Genomic DNA, 15,000 nt, shown 5'->3' on the forward strand with positions numbered 1-15,000 from the left:
AATATTAATGAAAATGAATGAGAATAAGAATTATGTATTTATTGATATATATATATATTATATATATATAGTATATTCATAGTATATATATATATATGTCATACATATCTATATACATATATGTATGATCTATATATATATATGTATATATATATACATATACTACAATATATCTATTTATTTGTTTATATATAGTACATATATATATATATATCGTATATTATCATGTATGTATGTACTTTGTTTACCAATTATATATGTATAGCCTCAATATATGTCTATATATCTACAATAAATATATATGTACTTTATGATATATCAAATATATACATTTATATATATTCAATATGTATAATTATATACATTGTCATATAATCAAATATGTATAGAATTTATATATATATATATATATTATATACAAGATACATGTATTTACGTATATATTATGTATATACATATATATATATACATTTATAAAGAATATATATGTAATATATATATATATGCATATATTATATATCATATATGATATTACTAGTAAATATGATATACGTTATACTATATATATTACATATAATATATATATATAATATATAATAGATTATATATATAATATAGTATGTGTGTGTTTGGTGTGTGTGTGGTGTGTTGTGATGTGTGTGTTGGGGGTTTTTTTTTTGTGGTGTGTTGTGTATGATTAATAACAATAATATCCTATATCTATATATATTAATTATATATATACATATATATATATATATATCTATAATATTATATAATTATAATATAGTAGTGTGTGTGTGTGGTGTGTGTAGTGTGTGCTGTGTGTGAATCTTGGGCGCTAGCAGGTTTTCTTTTTTTTAAACATGTTTTGTTTAAAAAAACAACTGCGCGATGCTTGTCGGGCGCTACAAGGAGCTTCTTAAAGGTAGAACCTTTCATGTCTTTCTGAACGTGGATGTTCTAGGTTTTCACAGAACAGACGGAATAATAGATTTTCCAGTAGACATTAGGAACTTTTTAGTTGGGAAAGGAGTGTGGCACAGACGTTTCGCTAAAACGCAAGTGTAAAAAACATTTTTAATGTAATAGAGACATAGGAGTATCAGGACATAATCGAAACATAGAGGGTATGGTGGAGAGGTCACGACGGTAAGGACACGGGGGACGAGGTCACAAAACATGTGTGGGAATGGACGGGGAGATTTTGTTACTGTGTAGGGTAATATGTCCGTTCAGAGGGTCAAGTGGTCCCTCTCTATTGAGTCTGGAGGGCGACGTCGGAGAGGGACTTGGGTGTCGGTACATGTATGAATGGAAGGGTGTGTTGTTGTGGTTGAGAGTGCTGACTTAGTCCTAGGGAGGGGGGCTTTCATGCTGGGGGAGTAATGTAGGGGCTTACCAGACTTGTTTGTTAACGTATTTTGGTTGTATGTCTCGTATAATAAGTGTTTCCAGGAAGGTAAAAGTCTAGACTTTTCTAGATTCCTTAGCGGAGAATAGACGGGTGTTGTCTTCTAGATGTTTTCTTTGTGATTTGTGTGTTGTGTGTTTTCTCTAGTAGGTGATAGTGCGTGATTTGGTGGGGCCTCTTACTAGACAAGTGGGAAGACATTCTTTTCTCGACAATAGTGTCGTTTCTCGTTTGGCCAACGTAGCAATCGAGAGGCGTCTCACGCAGTCTACTATGGGCGTGCAGGAAAATTTGTACACTACGTCTCTTGGTGCAAGCGGGGTCCTTCGGGACGAGGAGAAGAAGTGTTGTTTCTTAATTTTAAAAGTGTAGCTGTTTTTTGGGGTTGCGGTAATAAATAAGAGAGACGAACCTTGTCATTCTCGCTTTTGGGTCTCGTTTTGTTTCGGATGAATAAATTCTATTCAGAACCTTCGAGCAGTCTTCCTTGTAAGTCTTGTTGGGAGACATTTGAGCACGGGTAGGAGACAAGGTTAAAAATCTCACCCTTCGGCTGCATTACTTGGTGGTGGTAGAGGCCCCGTGGTACCATTTGTTGATGACACTTATTTAAGACACGCTGGCAGTGCTTGATTAGAATGTTCCATTATTTACTAGAACTTGAGTGGCCCTGTTTAATTTCTGCTTCGAGTGGGACGGGTCCAGCGTGGAGCAGTGGGTGACAGTGCCCTCCTAAAGAAGGTCACTAATGGTTGCTCATCGTTTGTAGCGTTGTGGTGGCACTCACTGTTTCCCCATTAAGACAGAGACCAGGGTTGGTGGGCTTAACATAAACGGAAGTGGAGAAGTTGTCAACCCTCTTGTTGAAGCAATTAGGCATCAAGGGAATGGAGAGAGAGCCATTAAACGTCTTCTTCGGTTTGTGAATTTTAATCCTTGATGTTTCTTTCCAAGAGTAGGGTTACGGAGTGACTCTCTATCCTTTGTTGACGAAAGACATGTGAAAATATATCGTTTCGACATAGTCTTTGCCAAAGAGCTAAACACCATGGGTTTGTCTTCTTGGTGTGAAAAAACTTTCCCTTTCGATTGGACCCTACATGAAAAAATTTTAGGCGAGTCTAAGGACTCCTTATGGGGAGCCCATCGCCCCACACCGTCAAACTTGCTGGTAGAGGTTACCATATATATATGTAGAAATATATATATATATATAATATATAATATATTATATATGGGTATATATATATAGATATATATATATATTGGTGGTGTGTGGGGTGTGTTGGTGTGTGATTGTGTGTGTGTGTGTGTGTGTGTGTGTTTTTGTGTGTGTGTGTGTAAGTGTGTTGGTGTGTGTGTGTGTGTGGTGCTGTGGTAGTGTGAGTGTGTTGTGCTGTGTGTGTGTATATGTGTATAGATATTCATATAATATATTTATATATATATATATATAGTTCTTATAGTATTTATGTATAATATATATATATTGTATATATATAGTATTGTATATATACACACACATACACACTTATTATATAATAATATGTTATATATATACATATACATATGTATAGATTGAATTATATATATATAATATATAGTAATATAGTAATATATATATATATGTATAACATATATATGCTATATTATCATGTGTTATATATAGTCTTAAGAATACAATATATATATGTATGTCTCATGTATAGTAAATTATATGCAGTGTAGACGCATTACAGTCATGTCCAGTGTTTCGTATATGCTCTAGGAAAGTAGCAATCAATTCAAGTCAGGGGCATACAAAATGGATTATAGAAATGTTCTCGTATCCATTGCCTCGGATCTATGAAAGAAAAAGATCAGGGGAAATATAAATGACATACCACAGCCACAATGGTATTAACCTCAATTGATGATTATGTAGTGTCTATGGCTGATGATCGCAGATCATTTCACTGACGATTCATGTTTTGTCTAAGTTGGACATGGGGGACATTTCTTTTATTATTGTTAGGTTAACATGAACCGGCATATTACGTATTAACCCCTAACATTGTTACAGCTTTACATTACAACGACGTTCAAAACCAATCATAATTACACTATGTCTTAACACTGAGACATGGAAGTACACTATATGTGGATCCACATGACAGAGTCTTTATTCTAGGTTGGAGGTCTTATGTGCTCTAGGAGCTATACAGCATAAGTAATGCACACTCCCATTTCCTTTTGTACAATTTGAGTACAAAAGAACTTTCTACCACTGGTCATCGTATGGTATGACAAAATGCAGGGGGAGAATTTGCATTCTAGGTTCATAAATCAGCAGATCTAAAGTTTGAAGAGAGAGAGAGAGAGAGAGAGGAGAGAGAAGAGAGAGATGAGGAGAGAGAGAGATGATGAGGAGAGGAGAGAGAGGAGATGAGAGGAGCGCAGAGAGTGAGGAGAGAAAGATGAGGAGGACGATGAGAGAGAGAGAGGGGATAGAGAGGAGAGATGGAGAGAGAGAGAGAGAGAATGAGAGAGAGAGATGATGAGGCGTAGAGGGAGAGAGAGAGTGAGAGAGGGAGGAGAGACGGAGAGAGAGGATGGAGGAGAGCAAGAGGAGAGGAGAGAGAGGTGAGAGAGAGGAAGGAGAGAGGAGAGAGAGAGAGAGAATGTGGAGAGAGGGAATGAGACGAGAGAGAGAGAGAGGAGAGAGAGGAGCAGAGAGAGTAGGGAGAGGATGGAGAGAAGAGAGAGAGAGTGGAGAAGAGAGAGAGAGAGAGGAGAATGTGGGAGGAGAGAGAGAAGAGAGAGAGACGAGAGAGAATGTGGGGAGAGAGAGAGAGAGAGAGAGAGTGGATGAGAGAGAGAGTGGTAGAGAGAGAGAGGGAAGAGAGAAGGGAGAGAGAGAGGAGGAGAGAGAGTGGAGAGGAGGAGAGAGAGTGGAGAGGAGAGAGAGGAGGACTATAGGAGAGAGAGAGGAGAGGAGAGAAAGAGGCGGGAGAGAGAGAGAGAGAGAGAGAGGAGAGGAGAGAGAGAGATGATCTGAAGAGACGAGAGAGTCTGAGACGATGAGAGAGATGAGAGAGAGATGGACTGAGAGATGAGAGAGAGAGGGAGAGAGAGAGAGATGTTGGGAAAGGAGATGAGAGATAGGTGAGAGAGAGAGGAGTGATGAGTAGAGAGTAGAGAGGAGAGGAGAGAGGAGAGAGAGAGAGAGAGGATGGAGAGAGGAAGAGAGAAGGAGATGGTGGAAGAGGAGGAAGGAAGGACAGAGAGAGAGAAGAGGAAGGAGGAGAGAGGAGGAGAGGTAGTGGTGAGAGTGAGAGAGAGAGTGAGAGAGAGTGATGGACGAGAGAGAGAGAGAGCGGAGGAGCGAGAGTGAGAGAGAGAGGGGAGGGTTGGAGAGAGAGAGATGAGAGAGGCGAGAGAGAGAGAGATTGTGGGGGGAGGGACGAGAGAGAGAGAGAGAGAGAGGAGAGAGAGAGAGACGAGAGAGAGAGACGAGAGAGAGAGAGGAGAAGAGAGAGAGGAGAGAGAGAGAGAAATGTGGATGAGAGAGAGAGAGAGAGAGAGAGACGAGAGAGGAGGATGAGAGAGAGGTGAGGAGATGACGAGAGAGAGGATGCGAGAGAGGGAGAGAGAGAGGAGAGAGAGTATGAGAGAGGAGGAGACTTGGGTGGGAGTAGGAGTGATGATGAGGAGTGAAGAGAGAGAGAGAGAGAGAGAGCGAGAGAGAGAGAGAGAGAGAGAGAGAGAGAGCGAGAGAGAGAGAGAAATAGTGGGAGAGATAAAAATACATACATACATTATACGCCAAGGTGCTTTTTAACCCCCCTTCCAAGGGAGGAGAGCCACTAAAGGGAAAGGCATAAAATAAGACACTCCCCATCCCATTTCATCATCCTAAATACACTCTCACGAACCCCTCCCAACCCTTCCTCTCATTCTGAGCACTCTCCTTTGGATGACGGGTCCCTAATCCCCTGCACCCCTGCCTTACCGCCCCCGTGGGTCAGAAGCAGTGTCGCCAAGGGACAACAAGTACATCCACAGCTAAGGCCGCTGTCATTTAATCGGCGGGAGCCCCCCCTCTCGCGTCCCCCCGAGTGTTGCATATAGGGCGAGGACGGGGAGGAAATCCCTTCGGGCTGCGTCTCAAAAATTTACTCACACATACTTACCCTCCCCCACCCACCCACTGCCCGCCCCATGTCCTCCTCATAGGCAGTCACAACATCCATCCACATACAACCATTCTCCTCCTCCACTCACCTCTGGTCTTCCGTCTACTTCCTCCCTTCCTTCCTCAACGCGAGACATTCCCCTCTCCGCCCAAAGCCACCCTTGCAACCCCATCCATCCACCTCATCCTAGGACGTCCTCCTCTGTTCACTCCTCCACAATTATTAGCGCTTCCAACGACCGTCTTTGTTTCAAGCTAGTCTAGTTCTTCACTCATGTCTTTCCCATGTGGTCCAAAAACCATCCTAATATTTCTTTCATCAAACCCTATCGCCCAAATCCTTTTTTCACCCCTGTTCTCCTCCCTCACCCCCTACCTCATTTGCTCACTCTATCTTAGGCCTAGTAACCCCCACCATACTTCTCGAGAAGAAGACCACGGGCTTCATCTCAAAACACATTCAAACTTCCTTCTCCCTCTTCTTCTCTTAGTGTTCCACGTTTTTCTGGCCCCCATACAGTGGCTGGTGGCACATATCACTCCTTCATTACAGTCTTCCTCTTCGCATCCATTCCCAAATGTCTATTTCTCCATTTACTCGACTCTTTTAAACCACCAAGGGCATTTACTCGCTTCTCCTCAATCTATCAGTTCTACTCCACCTTCACTCCACCTTTTCCTGCTACACTTGCACTACCCCAAGTATCTAAAACTATCCACTTGCCTCCGCAGTCGCTCTCCCCTTAATGTACACTTCCAGTCTACTGCCACCTTTCACCCCTTGTACATCTCATCACCTTATTTTAACCCACATTTATCTTTAGCTTTCTTCTATCACATACTCTCCCAAACTCATGCCACCAGCTTCCTCAATCCCTCCTCCGACCCTGCCACAATGCGCCGTGGGGCGAGTGTCTGTCCGCAAACAATCAGCTGGCTTTCACCTCCCACCTTTCTCCCATTGTTCTTCAAACCATCTCCAATCCCTTGACTCACTACCCCTAGCATTCACCTCTCGAGCACCACTCCCATCCATGTATAAGTTTGAACAGCCAGGGCGACATAACGCATCCCTGACGAAGTCCCACCTCCACTTCAAACCACTCACTCTCTCCATTTCTAATCCCTAAACACATGCTACTACTACTCACATAAAAACTCTTGACAGCTCCCAAAAGCTTTTCCTCCTCTATCCCAGAATTCTGCATAAACCTCCCACAGTGCCTTTCTGTCCTAGCCCATAATCATAAGCCTTTTCCAGATCCACAAAAGAGCCCAAAAAAACATCCTTCCCCCTTTCCTATAGCTTTCTTTCTCACATATCTGTCTTACCACAAAGATCTGATCATACACAACCTCTATCCCGTCCCTAAATCCACACTGGTTGTCCTCACCCCAAGATTACTACCTTCTGTTCCTCTCCTAATCCTCTCTATTTAAGATTCTCACCATAAGCCTTCCCTAACTACACTCAACAGGCTAATCCCTCTGAAATTATCTACATTCACACTTGTTCCCCTTTTCCCTTGTTATAAGAGGAACTTATACAGGTCACTACTCTCCAGTCCTCCGGTTACCTCTACCCTCTATCCAGCAAACATTAAATAAACCTCACCAATAATAATAATAATAAGTATAATAAGTAATAATAATAATTAAATAATAATAATAAATAATATATAATAATAATAATAATAATAATATTATAATATATAATAATAAAAATAATTAATAATAATAATAATAATAATAATAATAATAGTAATACAATAATAATAATAAAATAATAATAATAATAATAATAATATTAATAATAATAATAACAATAATAATAATAATAAATAATAATAATTAAATGAATAATAATTATCAATAATATTGAATAATAATTATTATAATAATAATAATAAAAGATAATAATAATGATAATATTTAAATAATAATAATAATAATGATTTAACAATAAATAAGATAATAATTAATAATAATAATAAGAATAATAATAATAATAATAATAATAATAATAATTAAATTATAATAATAATAATAATAATAGTAATAGTAATAGTAATGATAATAATAATAATTAATTAAATAATAATAAGATTAATAGCATAATTTAAATAATAATAATAATAATAATAATAATTAATAAGATTAATAATAATAATAATAATAATATAATATAATAATAATAATAATAATAATAATAATAATAATTCAAATTAATAAATGTAATAATAATTAATAATAATAATAATAACTAATAATAATAATAATCAATAATAATACTGATAATAATAACAGCAATAATAATAATTTCAAGCAAATATTAATGAAAATGATGAGAATAAGAATTATGTATTCTATGTATATATATAGTTATATAAATTTATTATTATATTCATTATATATATATATATTGTATACATATATATATACATATATGTATGTATAATATAGTATATATGTATATATATATACATATATACATTATATATAATATATTTGTATATATATACATATATATATATATATGTATATAGATGTATGTATTGTATATGTATAAAGTATTATATGTATTAAATATATATATATATATATAGAGAAATATAATTTTTATATATGTATTTATATATATATATATATATTTTATATATATTCAATATGTAAATATATTATATTACATGTATATATATATATGTTATAAATTATATATATTTATTATATATATAGATATATACAAATACATGTATATATATATATGTTATATAGCTTATATATATATAATAACATTTATATAAGATATATATGTATATTCATATATATAATGCATATATTATATATCATATATGTTATATATAAATTAGATTATACTGTATATATATATATACATATATATATATATATATATATTATAGTATAGATATATATATATATATGTGTGTTATGTCGTGTGTGTGTGTGTGTGTTGTGTGTTGTGTGTGTGTGTGTGTGTATGATAATAAACAAGAATATATATAGTATATATATATATATATCCATATATACTATATATATATAATATAATATATATAATATAAGTGTGACTGTGTGTGGTGGTGTCGAGTGGTGTGTGTGTGTGTGAATCTTTGGTAGCATAGGTTTTCTTTTAAAAACATGTTTTTTGTTAAAAACAAACAGACCTTCTGTCGCATTCGGCGCTACAAAGCGTCTTAAGTAGAGTAGACTTTCATGTCCTTCTGAACGTTGGATTTTCTGGTTTGTTCCCCCACACAGACAGACAGACGGAATAATAGATTTCCAGGTAGACAGTTAGGGAACTTTAGGTTGGGAAAGAGTGTACAGACGGTTTCGGGCCTAAAACGCAGTTAACATTTTTAATGTAATAGAGACATAGAGTACAGGACATAATAAACATAGAGGATGGGGGAGAGGTCACGGGACGTAAGACACAACGGGGAGAGGTCACAAACATGTGGTGGAATGACGGGGAGATTATTTGTTACTGTGGGGTAAATGTCCGTTGGAGGGTCAAGTGTCCTGCTCTATGAGTCTGGCTCGGGTCGGAACGTCGGAGAGGGGACTATGGGGTGTCGGTGTGAATGGAAGGTGTGTTGTTGTGGTTGAGAGTGCTACTAGTCCTAGGGAGGGGGCGTTCATGCTGGGGAGTAATGTAGGGGCTTTTCCACTTGTTTGTTAATAGTTGGTTGGTATGTCTCGTAATAATAAGGTGTTTCCAGGAAGAAAAGTCTTAGACTTTTCTGATTCCTTAGCGTGAGAATGACGGTGTTGTCTTCTAGAAGTTTTTCTTGTGATTCTGTGTGTTGTGTTTTCTTCTCTAGTAGGTGTAGTTTGGGGCCTCTTACTAGACAAGTGGGAAGACACATTCTTCTCGACAAAGTCGTTCTCGTTTGGCCAAACGTTAGCAATCGAGAGGCGTACAGTCCTCTAGGGGGCAGGAAAATTTGTACACTACGTTGGGGTGGCAAGCGGGTCCTTCGGGAGGGGACGAGGAGAAGTGTGTGTTGTTCTAATTAAAAAGTGTGTAGCTGTTTTTTGGGATTGCGGTAAAGATAAATAGAGAGACGAACCCTTGTCATTCTCGCTTTTTGGGTCGTATGTTTCGATGATTAATTTCTATTCAGAACCTTCGCATCTTCCCTTTGAAAGCTGTGGACATTTGAGCACGGTAGAACAAGGGTAAAAATCTCACCTGTCGAGCTGCTACTGGGGTCGGGAGAGCCCGTGGTTACCATTTGTTGATTGGACACTTTTTTAAGAACACGCTGGCAGTCTTGAGTAGAATGTCCATTATTTACTAGATCTTGAGTGCTGGCCCTGTTTATTTCTGCTTGAGTGGAGGGTACCAGCGTGAGCAGTGGGTGAGTGCCCTCCTAAAGAAGGCACTAATGGTTGCTATCTTTGTAGCGGGGTTGGGGGCACTTCACTGTTTCCCATTAAGACAGAGACCAGGGTTGGTGGGCTTAACCATAAAACGGAAGTGGAGAAGTTGTCATCCACCCTCTTGTTGAAGCAATACATCAAGGAATGGAAGAGAGCCCATTAAACGTCTTCTTTCGGTTGTTGAATTTTAATCCTGATGTTTTCTTCAAGTAGGGTTACGGGAGTGGAACTCATCTTTTGTCCTTTGTTGGTCGAAGACATGATGAACAATATCGGTCGACATATCTGCCAAACACCATTGGGTTTGTGTCTTGGTGTGAAAAAAACTTCCCTTTCGATTGACCCTATGAAAAAATTTGCGAAAAGGAACTCCTTATGGGGGGTAGCCCATCGCCACACCGTCAAACTTGCTGGTAGAGGTTGACCATAAGTATATATGTTATATATATATTATATATATATATATATATCTTATATATATAATTATATATATATATATCTATATAGGTGTGTGTGTGTGGTGTGTGTGTGTTGGATAATGTGTGTGGGGGTGTGTGTGTGTGTGTGTGGTGTTGTGTAAGTGTGTGTGTGTGTGTGTGTGTTGTGTGTGTGTAAGTGTGTGTGTGTGTGTGTGTATGAATATATTCATATTATATATATATATATATATATATATATATATATATTTATGTATATATATATATATTTATTATATATATATATGTATATATCACACACATACACACTTATATATATATATATGTATATATATACATATACATATGTATATATGAATATATATATATATATATATATATATATGTATACATATATATGTATATATATGTGTATATATATATATACATATATATATGTATGTATGTATGTATAGTATATATGCATGTACGCATTAGTCATTCCAGTTTTGTATATGCTGAAAAGTAGCAGCAATAAGTCAGGGCAACAAATGGATTATAGAAATGTTCTCTATCCATTGCCTCGGACTATGAAGAAAAAGATCAGGGAAATATAAATGACATACCACAGCCACAATGGTATTACCTCAATGATGATTATTAGTGCTATGGCTATCGCAATCATTTCACTGACGATCATTATTGTCTAATTGACATGGGGGACATTTTTTATTTGTAGGTTAACATGAACCGGCATATTACGTATACCCCTAACATTGTTACAGCTTCATTACAACACGTCAAAACCAATCATAATTCACTATGTCTTAACACTGACATGGAAGTACACTATATGTGGATCCACATGACAGAGTCTTTATTATAGTTGGAGTTATGTGCTGGAGCTATACAGCATAAGTATGCACACCATTTCCTTTGTACATTTGAGTACAAAGAACTTTCTACACTGGTCATCGTATGAATGACAAAATGCAGGGGAGAATTTGCATTCTAGGCCATAAAAGCAGATCTAAAGTTTGAGAGAGAGAGAGAGAGAGAGAGAGAGAGAGAGAGAGAGAGAGAGAGAGAGAGAGAGAGAGAGAGAGAGAGAGAGAGAGAGAGAGAGAGAGAGAGCGATGAGGAGAGAGAGAGAGAGAGAGAGAGAGAGAGAGAGAGAGAGAGAGAGAGAGAGAGAGAGAGAGAGAGAGAGAGAGAGAGAGAGAGAGAGAGAGAGAGAGAGAGAGAATGTGGGAGAGAGAGAGAGAGAGAGAGAGAGAGAGAGAGAGAGAGAGAGAGAGAGAGAGAGAGAGAGAGAGAGAGAGAGAGAGAGAGAGAATGTGGGAGGGAGAGGGAGAGAGAGATAGGGAGAGAATGAGAGAGGGCTGCGGAGATAGTGAGAGAATGAGAGAGGAAGAGAGAGAGAGAGAGAGAGAGAGAGAGAGAGAGAGAGAGAGAGAGAGAGAGAGAGAGGGAGAGAGGTGAGAGGAGAGAGAGAGAGAGAGAAGGAGAGAGGAGAGAGAGAAGAGAGAGAGAGAGAGAGAGAGAGAGAGAGGAGAGAGAGAGAGAGAACTGTAGGGAGAGAGAGAGAGAGAGAGAGAGAGGAGAGGGGAGAGAAGAAAGTAGAGAGAAGAGAGTAGAGAGAAGAGAAGAGAGAGAGAGAGAGAGAGAGAATGTGGGAGAGAGAGAGAGAGAGAGAGAGAGAGAGAATGAAGGAGAAAGAGAGAGAGAATGAAGGAGAAAGAGAGAGAGACTGAAGGAGAGAGAGAGAGAGAATGTGGGAGAGAGAGAGAGAGAGAGAGAGATGAGAGAGAGAGAGAGAGAGAGAGAGAGAGAGAGAGAGAGAAGAGGAGAGAGAGAGAGAGAGAGAGAAGAGGAGAGAGAGAGAGAGAGAGAGAGAGAGAGAGAGAGAGAGAGAAGAGGAGAGAGAGAGAGAATGTGGGAGAGATAATAATACATACATTACATATACCAAGGCTTTTTCCCCCTTCCAAGGGAGGAAGCCAAAAAAGGGAAAGGCATAAAAAACAACTCCCACCATTTCATCCCTAAATACACTCCACACCCCTCCCACCCTTCCTCTCATCTGAGCACCTCCTGGCGGACGGGTCATCCCTGCACCCTGCCTACCGCCCTGGGTCAGAAGCAGTGTCGCAAGACACAGCACATCCACAGCAAGGCCGCTTCATTTAATCGGCGACCCCCCCTCTCCGTCCCCCCCTTTGCATATAGGGCGAGGACGGGGAGAAATCCCTTCGGGCTGCGTCAAAATTTACTCACACATACTACCCCCCACACCACCCCCCCCCCCCCACCCACCACCCCATCATTCCTCCTCATGCAGTCACAACATCATCCACATACAACCATTCTCTTCTCTCTCTTTGTTTTCTCCACTCACCTCTGCTCCCTTCCTTCCTCAACAGACATTCCTCTCTTCCCCTCCTACCCAAAGCCCCCTTCACCCCCCTATCCACCTCATCCTAGGACGTCCCCTCCTGTTCACTCCACCTCCACATCTGCCTTCCCACACCTCTTTTACTAGTCTTTCTTCATCTCATTCTTTCCATGTGTCCAAAACCATCCTAATATTCTTTCATCAACCCTATCTCCCAAATCCTTTCTTTTTTCAACACACCCTGTTCCTCCTCCTCATCCCTCCTCATTTCTCACACTATTCTAGCCTAGTAACCCCCACCATACTTCTCAGACACCTCATCTCAAACACATTCAAACTCCTTCTCTCTTCTTCTCTTATGTTCCACGTTTCTCTGCCCCATACAGTGCTGTTGGCACAATCACTCCTTCATACAGTCTCCTCCTCTTCGCATCCATTCCCAAATGTCTATTTCTCATTACCACTCTTTAAACCACCAAGGCATTTTACTCGCTTCTCTCAATCTACATTCTACCTCCACCTTCACTCCAACTTTTCCTGCTACACTTGCACACCAAGTATCTAAAACTAATCCACTTCCTCCAGTCGCTCTCCCTTAATGTACACTTCCAGTTCTACTGCCACTTTCACCCCTTGTACATCTCATCACCTTACTTTTACCCACATTTATCTTAGCTTTCTTCTATCACATACTCTCCCAAACTCTGCCACCAGCTTCCTCAAATCCCTCCTCCGACCCTGCCACAAGCGCAGTGTCGTTCCGCAAACAACAGCTGGCTCACCTCCCACCTTTCTCCATTTTCTTCAACCACCTCCAATCCCTGACTCACTACCCTAGCATTCACCTCTCGCACCATACACCCCATCCATGTATAAGTTGACACAGCCAGGGCGACATAACGCATCCCTGACGAAGTCCCACCTCCACTTCAAACCACTCACTCTCTCCAATTTCTAATCCTAACACATGCTCTACTACTCACATAAAAACTCTTGACAGCTCCCAAAAGCTTTCCTCCTATCCCATAATTCTGCATAACCTCCCACAGTGCCTTTCTGTCTACCCTATCATAAGCCTTTTCCAGATCCACAAAAGCAAAAAAGCCCAAAAAAACATCCTTCCCCTTTCCTATAGCTTTCTCACATATCTGTTTAACCACAAAGATCTGATCTACACAACCTCTACCCGTCCTAAATCCACACTGTTCCTCCACCAATTTACTCCTTCTGTTCCTCTCCTAATCCTCTCAATTAAGATTCTCATATAAGCCTTCCCTACTACACTCAACAGGCTAATCCCTCTGAAATTACTACATTCACACTTGTCCCCTTTTCCCTTGTAAAGAGGAAATTATACAGGCACTTACTCCAGTCCTCCGGTACATACTCTACCCTCTATCCAGCAAACATTAAATAACCTCACTACCAATAATAATAATAATAATAATTAATAATAAATAATAATAATAATAATAAATATAATAATAATAATAATAATAATAATGCAATAAATAATAATAAAATAATAATAATAATAAATAATAATTAATAATGTAATAATAATTATAATATAATAATAATAATAATAATATATAATAATAAATAATAATAATAATAATAATAATAATAATAATAATAATAATAATAATAATAATAAAATAATAATAATAATAATAATAATAATAATAATTATATTATAATAATAATAAAATATATAATAATGATAATAATAATAATAATTAATAATAATGAATAACAATAATACTAATAATAATAATAATAATAATAATAATAATAATAATAATAATAATAATAATAATAATAATAATAATAATAATAATAATAATAATAATAAAATAGTAATAGTAATAGTAATAATAATAATAATAATAATAATAATAAATAATAATAATAATAAATAATAGTAATAATAATAATAAATTAATAAATAATAATAATAACAATAATAATAATAATAATAATAATAATTAATAATAATAAATAATAATAATGATAATAATAATAATAATAATAATAATAACAATAATAATAATAATAATAATAATAATACTGATAATAATAACAGCAATAATAATAATTAATTTAAGCAATATTATGGAAAATGATGAGAATAAGAATTATGTATTTATGTATATATATATATATATATATATATATTTACTATATATATATA

The sequence above is a fragment of the Oratosquilla oratoria genome, chromosome 11 (assembly GCF_046742065.1).
Source record: "Oratosquilla oratoria isolate Oo_2021 chromosome 11, ASM4674206v1, whole genome shotgun sequence".
In the NCBI taxonomy this organism is placed as follows: Eukaryota; Metazoa; Arthropoda; class Malacostraca; order Stomatopoda; family Squillidae; genus Oratosquilla; species Oratosquilla oratoria.